Raw genomic sequence first — 10,794 nt, 5'->3', positions numbered from 1 at the left:
TAGTGCTTCCTAAGGGAATCAAAAGATCGTTAAGAGGACTCTTAAAAAATTCTGCTTAAGATAAATAATGTTGAACCAGCGTTACATTTAAAGCCACCTAAATAATGGCTTCTAGCTTAGTTTGGAACACAACGCACACAACAGGGTATATATATATATATATATATATATATATATATATATATATATATGCGGGATTTACATGCTAGTTCTTTCGTTCTCTGCTTCCCTTCACTGTCTTCATTTGTTAACCTTTAGACTTTTTGATGAGCTATAACGAATTAAGTGTGTACATATATATACATATATATATTATATCAAGATATATGATCCTATATATGCATACCCTTTGATGCAATGGTGGAGTAATAAAATTATTTCAGAGGACAATGAATTCAGATTTGACCTAGATTAGAAATGTTAAAAATAACAATAAAGTATGAATAGTGGCCAGAAAAACATATAAAAAAAAATGTTAGCAGTATTGTTGAATTGATCAATAATGATGATGCACAAATAATACAACAATAATACTTGAAATGATATACAAAAAAAGTCACATTAGAGACGCACTAGTATAAATTATGGATGTGACGATGATTTTTTAACTGTCTTTAAAAATATGATCACAGTTTATCAAATTCACTGATAATGATAGGTTTTGCAAAATATTATACGATGATACATGTCCGTAGAGCATGGCATAATTATCAAGGTAAATATTAGGCTTCAATTTAGCATTCTATAGTTAAAAGAATTGTTGTAAGGCCATGCAAAATCCCTAACAAAAATTCAACTCTCTATCTCTCTCTCTCATACACACAGACATGCACGCACACACATTTTTGGGTCTCATGAGCTCGTTTAACGACCACATTAATCTGGTAGAACAACTCTTTAATTACAACGGTAAATTAATTAATAAATACGGGTATTCATGAATTAAGGGTTAATCTGCAATCAAATTCAAAACTACAAAATTGGAAAGATTCCAATCTATTATCAATCTAAAAGTTTTCTCAATCTGCTCTAATCCATCTAAAGCTATCATATTTCGCGGATTGGATTTCTCAAATTCTACGGATTTGAGCCTTTAAAGTCAATAAGCATGTTAGATGCCCATTTTTTTAATTTAAAAAGTAAAATAAATTCAATAAAACTCAAATCCAATTTGTTACAACAATCAACTATGACAAACAAGCTTAAGTAAAACTCAAAATTAAGTCTTGATAGTTCATCAAAATTATTTTTAAATTTAAAGTAATTCAACGTTCACAACCCAAATAAACATATGATCATAACATAAAATAGTTCAACAAATTTCAATTTGTAACAACCCAATCAATTATGACAAATTGGTCTCAATAAAATTTAAAACTTAATGAAAATAATTTATATTTATAATTCGGATTAACGGATTTCATGGATTTAGAAATGCTTAATTCACAAACTAATCCAAAACTTTTGGATTAAGATTTTTCCAATTCCTTACCAATTGAGCAAACCCCTCTCAATACAATTTAATTCAACAAATTAGATTAAACTATACGTGTTGATCGGATTTTCGAATTTCGTGAACAGCCGTATTAATAAATTCATTATCATATGGCAGTTCATCATTGGTTTGGAAGGAGCTGCCCAGCTAGGTAATTGTACTTACCTTTTCGTTGCTCTTGATCGTTTATGCAATGTTCCACGACCAAAGCAAAAGATTAAGCTTGATTAGCATGTACTACTAATGGGTGGATAATGGTTATATACTACTTCTAACAGCTTAGAGATCATTTAACATTTTTTCTACAGTTTTGATGATTACATGTTAATTGATGGAGACATTTTTTTGGACAAGGTAATTAGTGTCTCTTTCTGTGATTACTGCTTTTTTTTTTTTCCTTTTCGGAGAGGAGATTACTGCTATTTTTTACGGAAGAAGCTTGCTGCTACTGTTGAGGTACATGATTTAGAGGATGTTTGGTAGAGGGATTCATTTCCTGATTCGAATCATGATTCGTGGTTCCCTACAGTATTTTCTCTCAGAAAAAATACACGTAAATCGAAAATGGTTCGAATCACATGGTTTGAATCCTCCAACCAAACGTTTCCTTAATCTCCCTGTAATCTCCCTGCCTCTAAAAAAAAAGGAAAAGAAAAACAATTTTCTTGCCAAGACATTTATTATTATCGCCCATATTTAAGTTGTTCATGATTAACGGCACTCACATACCGCCATGGCCAATTTGACACGAGAGAATCAGAAGAAAGCCGTTCTCTGTCTTTTCTAAAGGAGAAAATTTCATTTTGGTACCGCGTGTTATATTAAAATTTGAGTTTGAGATTTTCTATTTTTAAAAATTTTATGCCAGTATCTTGACCTTTTAGAACATTTTTAGGACACAAAAAAACAAAATTACTCTTATTGTAAAAATTTATCTGTTGACCAAACATTTTAAAGAAAAAAATGAATTTTAAAAAATTACTATACATGTAGAGCATAATCATTTTTTAAAAATTCATCTCTTCAAAATCTTTTTTTAAATCCTTTTTTCTTCAAAATTCTAGTCAAAAGATGAATTTTTACTTTAATGGCAACTTAATTTTTTTGTGTACCCAAAAATTACTCCGAGATACCAAAAAATATTTTTAAAAGGGCAAGGTACTTGTATAAAATTTTCAAAAATAGATAGTACCAAAATGAAATTTTTTCTTTCTTAGATACTCTTAGATATACAACTAGCAAAAATTGTCACGACCCAAAAAAAGAGGCCGTGACTATTGGGGTTTAACTGAAAATTTAAATTTAATTAATCGGGATAAATAAAAAAAACTAAGAAAATAAATATATCCAAATAAATACTAAAATATATTACTCCAGAATCTTTCTTTGACAAATAATACTAAAACAGTCTATAAATTTATAATTTTTCTTAAAATAATACAACTTTGCGACAGTGCCGACTATTACAGTTTACATACACAAAGTACAGTACAACATAGAATTAAAAATCGTGAAATCAGAAATAATCAAACCATCTCAAATCTCGAGCTTGTAGTCTACCGTCATTAACTTACCAAGCTACAAACTAAACCGCCAACCCTGAAAAGGGAGAAAAGACATTTAAAACATGGGTAAGCCAAACGCCCAGTAAGGGGAAAAATAGGGATAAGGACAATAAAACAGAGAGAGTGAAGGAAGAAAAAAAAAAAAAAAAAAAAAGGAAAAATAGGTTTGAGCTTTTTTTTTGTGAAAATTAGAAATTAGACAATTATACTTTAAAGCCCATTTTAAATAAGAATATTATAAATGGCCCAATTGTTTTCTATTCGAGAGAATTAGGACTTGTTCTTTTGAGTGAAAAACTCAAAAAAATACAATTCGAGTTACAACTTTATTCGAGTTCATGTTCTTTTAAGTTTAAACTTGAGTTTAAACTCGAATTCAAACTCGAGTTTAGGACTAAAACTCGAGTTTAAGTTTCTCCTTCAACTCGAGAAATTTGAACTCAAATTAATAAACAGTATTTTTTCTATTCTTACAAATGCTATAACTTTTTTGTTTTAATTCTGATTGAGATGATTTTTTTTTTCTATGCACTGAGAACGAAAAGACGAATAAAACTCGACCCATATACCCTATTAAAATTTTTCATTAGCATTGAGTTTTTATTAAAATACTATCTAAATACAAATTCAAGTTTTGACTCACTCAAACACAAACTCAAAAAGATTTTTATCTCAAACCATAACTTAAATGTACACAACCAAACACAAACTCAAGTTACAAGTTCAACTCAAGTTATAAGTTCAACTCAAGTTATAACTCAAATTCAACTCAAGAATTATACTCAAATTAAACTCCAAAAGAACAAGCCATTAATTACCGACACGTAAAATAATCGAGCGACTAAAATAAATGGAAAAAATTCTTAAAGAAATAATCATAACTAAAGTAAATCACTAATTTTTAAATTAATTAACACTAACAATTGAATAAATTAATTAATCACAATTAATTTAACCAGTTGTTACAACCTACCTCCTTAAAAAAATCTCATTCTCGGAATTAAAATAAAGTAAGTGGTAGGGGTTAAAGCTCAAAACGAAGATGAAATAAATTTCAGTAACAATCTTGATACAAAAGTCAAACTAAAAATGAAGTAGTCGAATGTCAAAAAGTATGCTAGACACAACTCTGAACTCGAAAAAACTTTTTATAATATGAGTACATTCAGGAAAAAAAAAAAAAAATCGATCCCCTCATGATTCAGGAATGGAATTAGTACAAATTGAAAACAAATCGCATCTGAAAACAGAAATTGACAACTGTACAAGAGCAACATCTAAGAGTCAACATTTTACGAGGGAGTGACATGACACGTTTTGAATTAGCAAGGGAGGCACCGACACTGACACTAGAAACGGGAAGTAATTTCGATCTTAGAATGACATTGGATGGTGACAGGAAGTCAACATGGATCGAAACACAATTAACAAATAGAAGGGCTGACTCTTGGTCAGAATAGAATAAAAATAGAATTTGAAGGCCTCGTTCACTTCGCGGATTCGAATTTTTAATTCGAGTTGAGATGTGACATTTTTTGAGAGCTTTTCACTGTAGCAGAAAAAGTTAAATGTGACATTTTCTGAGAATTTTTTACTGTAGAAACCTAAAATTGAAAACTCGAATCGGTGAAATGAACGAGGCTGAAGTTTGGATCCTAAAACCTAGGGTTAGGACCTACTACGAGAAGATGAAAAGTGAAAACAACAAGAAAGCGGAATAGACATCCGTCTAACGGTGCGTTATGTAGCAGCATCAAATGAGCGAATATCACTAGCACCAAGAGAATCATGAACCTAACATCCTAGAATAAATCACCATCTAGAAAGAAAAAAAGAAAACAGAGAGAGAGATGAATTTGCGAAGCAGAAAAAGTGGCTAGAACCTAAGACTAACCGTTTGTTAGAAGCTTATCAAGATTACAAGTCAAAACTTATTTCTTAATTAAAATGAGTGCGATAAAACAAGGAGCGAGAATACATTACCGATCAAAAACTGCTATTATCCAAATTGTCTAAAATCCAAATTGTCGCTCTTCACCAATATAAATCTTTTAGTCAAGCACGTCACGATAGGAAAATAACTGATATCGAGAATTAAACCATGTGGAAATCAAACAATCGTTTTAAAATAGATAACTTCATGTAAATTTCAAGTCAAACCTTGACTTTGGATTTCAAATCGACAAAACTCAATAGTATAAGCATAGTCAAATCAAATAAACATCAACTCGAACAAAAGCTTCACGAGATTTTCAAAATCAAACTTTAACTTTGAATTTCAAATCGGTAAATATTAATAACAGAATATGGACTCATCCAATGGAGTCCAGAAAAAGTGAAACTGACACTAACGACAAATTCTCAGTGTAACTGCACCGTGTATTAATTTATACTGTACGACACGTCTCGACACTAAAACTGTTAAAGTATAAACAAAACTCAGTAGAAAACTCACACATGCTCAGTTATCATGGAATCTGAAGCCGCGCTCTAATACCAAAACCTGTGACGACCCAAAAAAAAGGACCTTGATTATTGAAGTTTAATGAAAAATTTAAAAACTAAGAAAATAAATACTAAAAAATATTACTCCAGAGTCTTTCTTTTACAAATAATACTAAAACAGTCCATAAATTTATAACTTTTCTCAAAATAATACAATTTTGAGACAGTGTCAACTATCACAATTTACATACACAAAGTACAGTACAACTTAGAATTAAAAACCGTGAAATCAAAAATAATCAAACCATCTCAAATCTCAAGCTTGTAGTTTACTGTCATTAACTTACCAAGCTGCAAACCAAACCACTAATCCTAGAAGGGGAAAAACATTTAAAGCATGGGTGAGCCAAATGCCCAGTAGAGAGAAAATAAGGATAACGACAATAAAACAAGGAAAGTAAAATAAACTTGGAGACTCAAAACACAATCGAAAATTAAATACATAACTCAATGCAGGAAATGGTAATATGTTAAAAATACCCAATCACAACAGAGTCAAGCGGTTAATCAAGTATTGAAAACTCTTTCAAAATATTATATCATTTTTAAATCTATTTTAAAAGTTATATAATATGGTATCTGAATAGTCTACAAAATACAAAATATTTTGTAATTCTATTAGACGCTTGGGTATTCAAATAATATCGTAAATAAGTGAAAGATAAAAATCATATGTCGGTAGTTTAAATACTCTTTTCAAAGTACCATAGTTTAGTGCAAAGCCTCACCACCCACGCTGCGGAGTGGCCCGTGTGGGTTTCGGGACCTGCCCCTAAAGATACGATCTCCATATCCCGATCTCTGTGACCATCATGCTAAAACCAACTATCTAAAATGCTCATAATATAGCATTTGAAAATGCATTCATCTCATGCTCGACTTAACTCAATCCAAGACTAAATTCATTTTTTCGTAAAATTCTCTTCCTAAAATCATGACTCGCGAATTCAGGTTTTTTGAAAGGTTTTTCATATATATAATCTCTATTACATTCATAAATGAAGATCCTTTTGAATTCTCAAAGTCGAAATAAAACCGAGTTTTAAACCGATAAGTGAGCATCCATGAAATAAGTTTGAAAAAAGAAGAGAAATGCAATCTCATGCTTAAGCAACATCAAATCACAAAACATGAACATGCTAAGTTCAATAATCTGTAAAGTGTTCATGAATGTACAACGAGCAATGTAAAAATGTCATATTCCAATAAAACCAATTAAGTCTCCAAATGGTATCATTGTATATCAAGTGTTAATTTATCATCTTTTAACATGTTTGAAAAAGAAGAGAAATGCAATCTCATGCTTAAGCAACATCAAATCACAAGACATGAACGTGCTAAGTTCAATAATCTGTAAAGTGTTCATGAATGTACAACGAGCAACGTAAAAATGTCATATTCCAATAAAACCTATAAAGTCCCCAAATGGTATCATTGTATATCAAGTGTTAATTTATCATCTTTTAACATTCTTCATCGTATCCCATTAAGAACCTCATACTTAGTGTTAAAATAACCTCAAAGGCTCCACACCATTAATTGTTCAGCTATACATCAATTCCTTACTCAAATCCATATTTTTCATGAAAACAGTAAATTGGCATATTCGTCAACTTAGACGGAAAAATTCATAGGATATTATCTAAGTCTCTAAAAATTACAAAATCAACTTCAAAAGAAATTAGACACATAGATCTTTCCAATGAGCTATCATATTCCTTGATCCGAGCTCTCTAAGTGACTCAAAAACAGTTTCTAAGAAATCAAAATTCTAGTTTTTCCTGATTTGACAGTTTTTAGAAAGTTTCTACAATAAACTTCCAATGCACACAGCTCGGGCTACAAACTCCAAATTAGTTGATTCCAACTCCCACACGTCACTAATAACTTGTTCTAAGTGGTAGATGAAGATGGTTTAGGTGCAGCAACTATAAATCATAAAGTGAGCTTCTCGGTTCTTTTTTTATCAATTCCTAGAAAAGACAATTTTAGCGACGGTTACGGAAATAAACATAAAATATTCTACATAGCCTCAAAAATTAAAAAATTAGTGCCTTATGGAAGAAGACATCTAGAGCTTTCCAAAGAGCTATCATAAACTTGGTTTCAGGTCTATTAATGCCTCCAAAAAACACGTTACACTAGATCATGAATTGCTGATTTTTCTGCAGAATTGCAACAACTACATCCAACTTCAAATTTTCATATGTTAGGCTACGGTTATCCGTTTAAGGTGATTCTTGCCTCTAATCGAAGCTTATAACGTCTTTTTTATGACCTTACAGTCAGATAGATCAAAACCTAAGCAAGGAGATACAGTTTCATTCTTTTCCTTAGGCAGCTCTTACATGTTTCAATAAACCATCATTCTTCACGCTAACTAAAAAGAGAAATCCCTACTAATGACTCCAACATGGCTGGGACAAATCTTAAGTCGTCCAAACTAAACTCTTAAGGTTCATAAATAGGATGCAAAGGCTAGAGAAGCTTGTTAAATCAAAACATGTTGTTATAACCCAAACCTAACTATGCACAAACCTCAAAAGGGAAAGTATTCTTTAGTCACTCACAACTCCATGTTGAACAACAATTACTTTACTGATTATGAAATTAGAACATTAAACACATGAGATTCAAGCTAAAGAATTTCTGAAAATGAACATCATCAAACTTTAACCATAGAACTAGTTGCTAAGCAATTACACTAGCAAGAACACATCATCAAAGGGATTTTTAACACATTTTGCAAATCTGAAACATTGAAATAAAATACAAATTTTCGGGGAAATCTGGATTTAATAGCATGCAAGACAAAATTCATACCCCAACTTGAATATAATAGTAGAAATCATCAAATCTCAAGAAACATAACTAGGAAGATAAAGGATTTATCAAACAATTGCAAAACAAGAGATTCTTGACAAATATCGAAATCATTCATTATACAAGACGAATGGAAAGTTAAGAATTTTAAAAAGATTGAAAAATCAAACAAACCCTACCTCTTGCTCTTGAATTCCACATGCAATTCGCCCAATCCAAAAGCTTAATCTTCTTGGAATCTCAAGAAAATCCGTCTCCAATCTTCAAATTGACTTTATAAATAAACTGTCCATAAAAAATGGAGCAAACGGCCTCCATTTAGAAGCTTGGACTGCATCACCCATGGAGGAGAGAGAGAGAACCGAGAGATAGAGCGAGTGAGAGAGAACGAGATAGAGAAAGAGGGAGAGAGTGGGAGGGAGAGAGGGAGATAACGTGAAAAAGAGAGTGAAGGGTGAAAAGAAAGAAAATGAAAATGAAAAATAGGCCTGGGCTTTTTTTTGTAAAAATTAGAAATTAGACAATTATATTTTTTTTTTTTAAATTTAGAAATTAGACAATTAAACTTTAAAGCCCAACTTAAAAAAAACAATAAAATGGTATAATTGTTTTGTGTTCCAGAAAATTTACTAGCACGTAAACCGGATCGAGAGACTGAAACATCAATTTAAAAATACTTATTTTAAATTGAAAAATTCTTAAAGAAATAATCATAACTGAAAATAAATCGTTAATTTCTAAATTAATTAACACTAACAATTGAATTAAATCAATTTATCTCAATTAATTTAACTGACTATTACAAAGAGACATGTGTGGTTGCAATAAAACATGAATTTGACTATCATATTTACTGTTTATTAGAAAATAATTCTAATTAAAATCTGACCGACATAGTATAAACATCATTTAATTTGATCACTTTTTATTTACTCTAATTAAGAGAAATTAATTGATAACAATTAAGTAAAAAGTATAAAAATAAAAGGTATAAATAGAAATAAAATTAAAACAAATTTTTCTTAAACTCTAAGTAAGATGAAAGAGTGGACAATAAATAAGCAAAAAAAAAAAACAAAACAAAAGGTGAAGAGCATAAGTAGAGAGAATGATTAAACTGCTTTTTCTTAAGCTCTACGTAAGAAAAAAGTAGATAATAAGTAAGTTAAAAATACAGAAAGTAAAGGGAATAAATGAAAATAAAAATTAAATTGTTTTTTTCTTAAATTGTAAGAGAAAATAGTAGATAATAAGTAAGTAAAAAGTATAAAAGATAAATGATATAAATGTACAAAAGATGAAGGATATAAATAGAAACACAAATTAAATTATTTTTCTTTAAACACTAAATAAGAAAAAAAAGTAGATAATACGTAAGTAAAAAATACAAAAAGTGAAAAACATACATGAAAATAATAATTAACTGTTTTTTTTTAAGCTCGAAATAAGAAAAAATAAATAAATAATAAGTAAGTAAAAAGTAAAAAAATAAATAATGTAAAAGGACAAAAATTGATTGATAGCTACATAAGAGACTAACAATATAAAAAAGACAAACAGGCAAGAAAGTAAAAATTGAAAAAGAAAAAGTCAAAAAATAGAAAAAAAAAAATTTCGAAGACACCTACCTGTTTTAAGAGGCTTTTGTTATATAATAGATGTCTTTTCTTTCTCTATTTTCAAATCAAATGCAGCACAATTTTAAAAGAAGAATTGGAGCGCGCATAAAATTACGAAACAAATTAAGAGGACATATTTTTTTAAGAGAAAAAAATTAGAAATAGTACTTAAGATGGTCAAAAATATTATTCATACCACTTCATTCTAAAATAAATAATTATCATTCAACTAATAAAGAGAAAAAAATAGTAAAATGACACTCAATTATTTAAAATAACATAAATAATAGACGTGCATAAAATCATGACAACCCATGTAATTTTCTCTTTTTTGAATTCTTCATTTTCTTTTTAGGATGGCTAAGTCTTAATACATGTTGCAGTTGGATGGACCCTTCACTACGGTATACAGAAAATTAAAAAAGAGAAAATTAATGAACTTATCCTTAAAGTATATGGGTTTGAAGTTTTATCTCTTACTCTTGATTTATACTCTTTTGACTGAAATAATTATTTGACTATAAAGGATAATATCCAGATCCGCACACTCTAAGAAATGGGAATGAGAATGGGGGAATGGTAATGAGAATGGGAATGAGAATGGTAATGGGAATGTAATGGAAAAGAAAGTTGATTCATTTGTTTGGTTGTAATTTTAAGAATTCTCTGAAATGGAATATGAATATTTTCATGTTGACAAACTTACCCTTATGTTATATATAACACTAATATTTTATCTATCAATATTATATAAAAAATGTAATATAGTATAATAAAATTTTTATTA

The 10,794-nt window shown here is 29.6% G+C and overlaps 1 long non-coding RNA gene across 1 annotated transcript; it reads right to left on the bottom strand.

Annotated features, from left to right (window-relative positions):
- Positions 1-2,872: 2,872 nt before the first annotated feature.
- LOC112095356 lies at positions 2,873-8,796 on the bottom strand. The gene is made up of 3 exons (XR_002903789.1): positions 8,568-8,796; positions 5,516-5,563; positions 2,873-3,094 (listed from the first exon to the last, which is right to left on the bottom strand). It is a non-coding gene; the product is annotated as an uncharacterized LOC112095356 (long non-coding RNA).
- Positions 8,797-10,794: the final 1,998 nt, after the last annotated feature.

This window comes from Morus notabilis, unplaced genomic scaffold (genome assembly GCF_000414095.1).
Source record: "Morus notabilis unplaced genomic scaffold, ASM41409v2 Scaffold184, whole genome shotgun sequence".
Classification (NCBI taxonomy): Eukaryota; Viridiplantae; Streptophyta; class Magnoliopsida; order Rosales; family Moraceae; genus Morus; species Morus notabilis.
The sequence above is the reverse complement of the archived record's forward strand: the minus strand, read 5'-3'. Positions and strand labels throughout refer to the sequence as shown.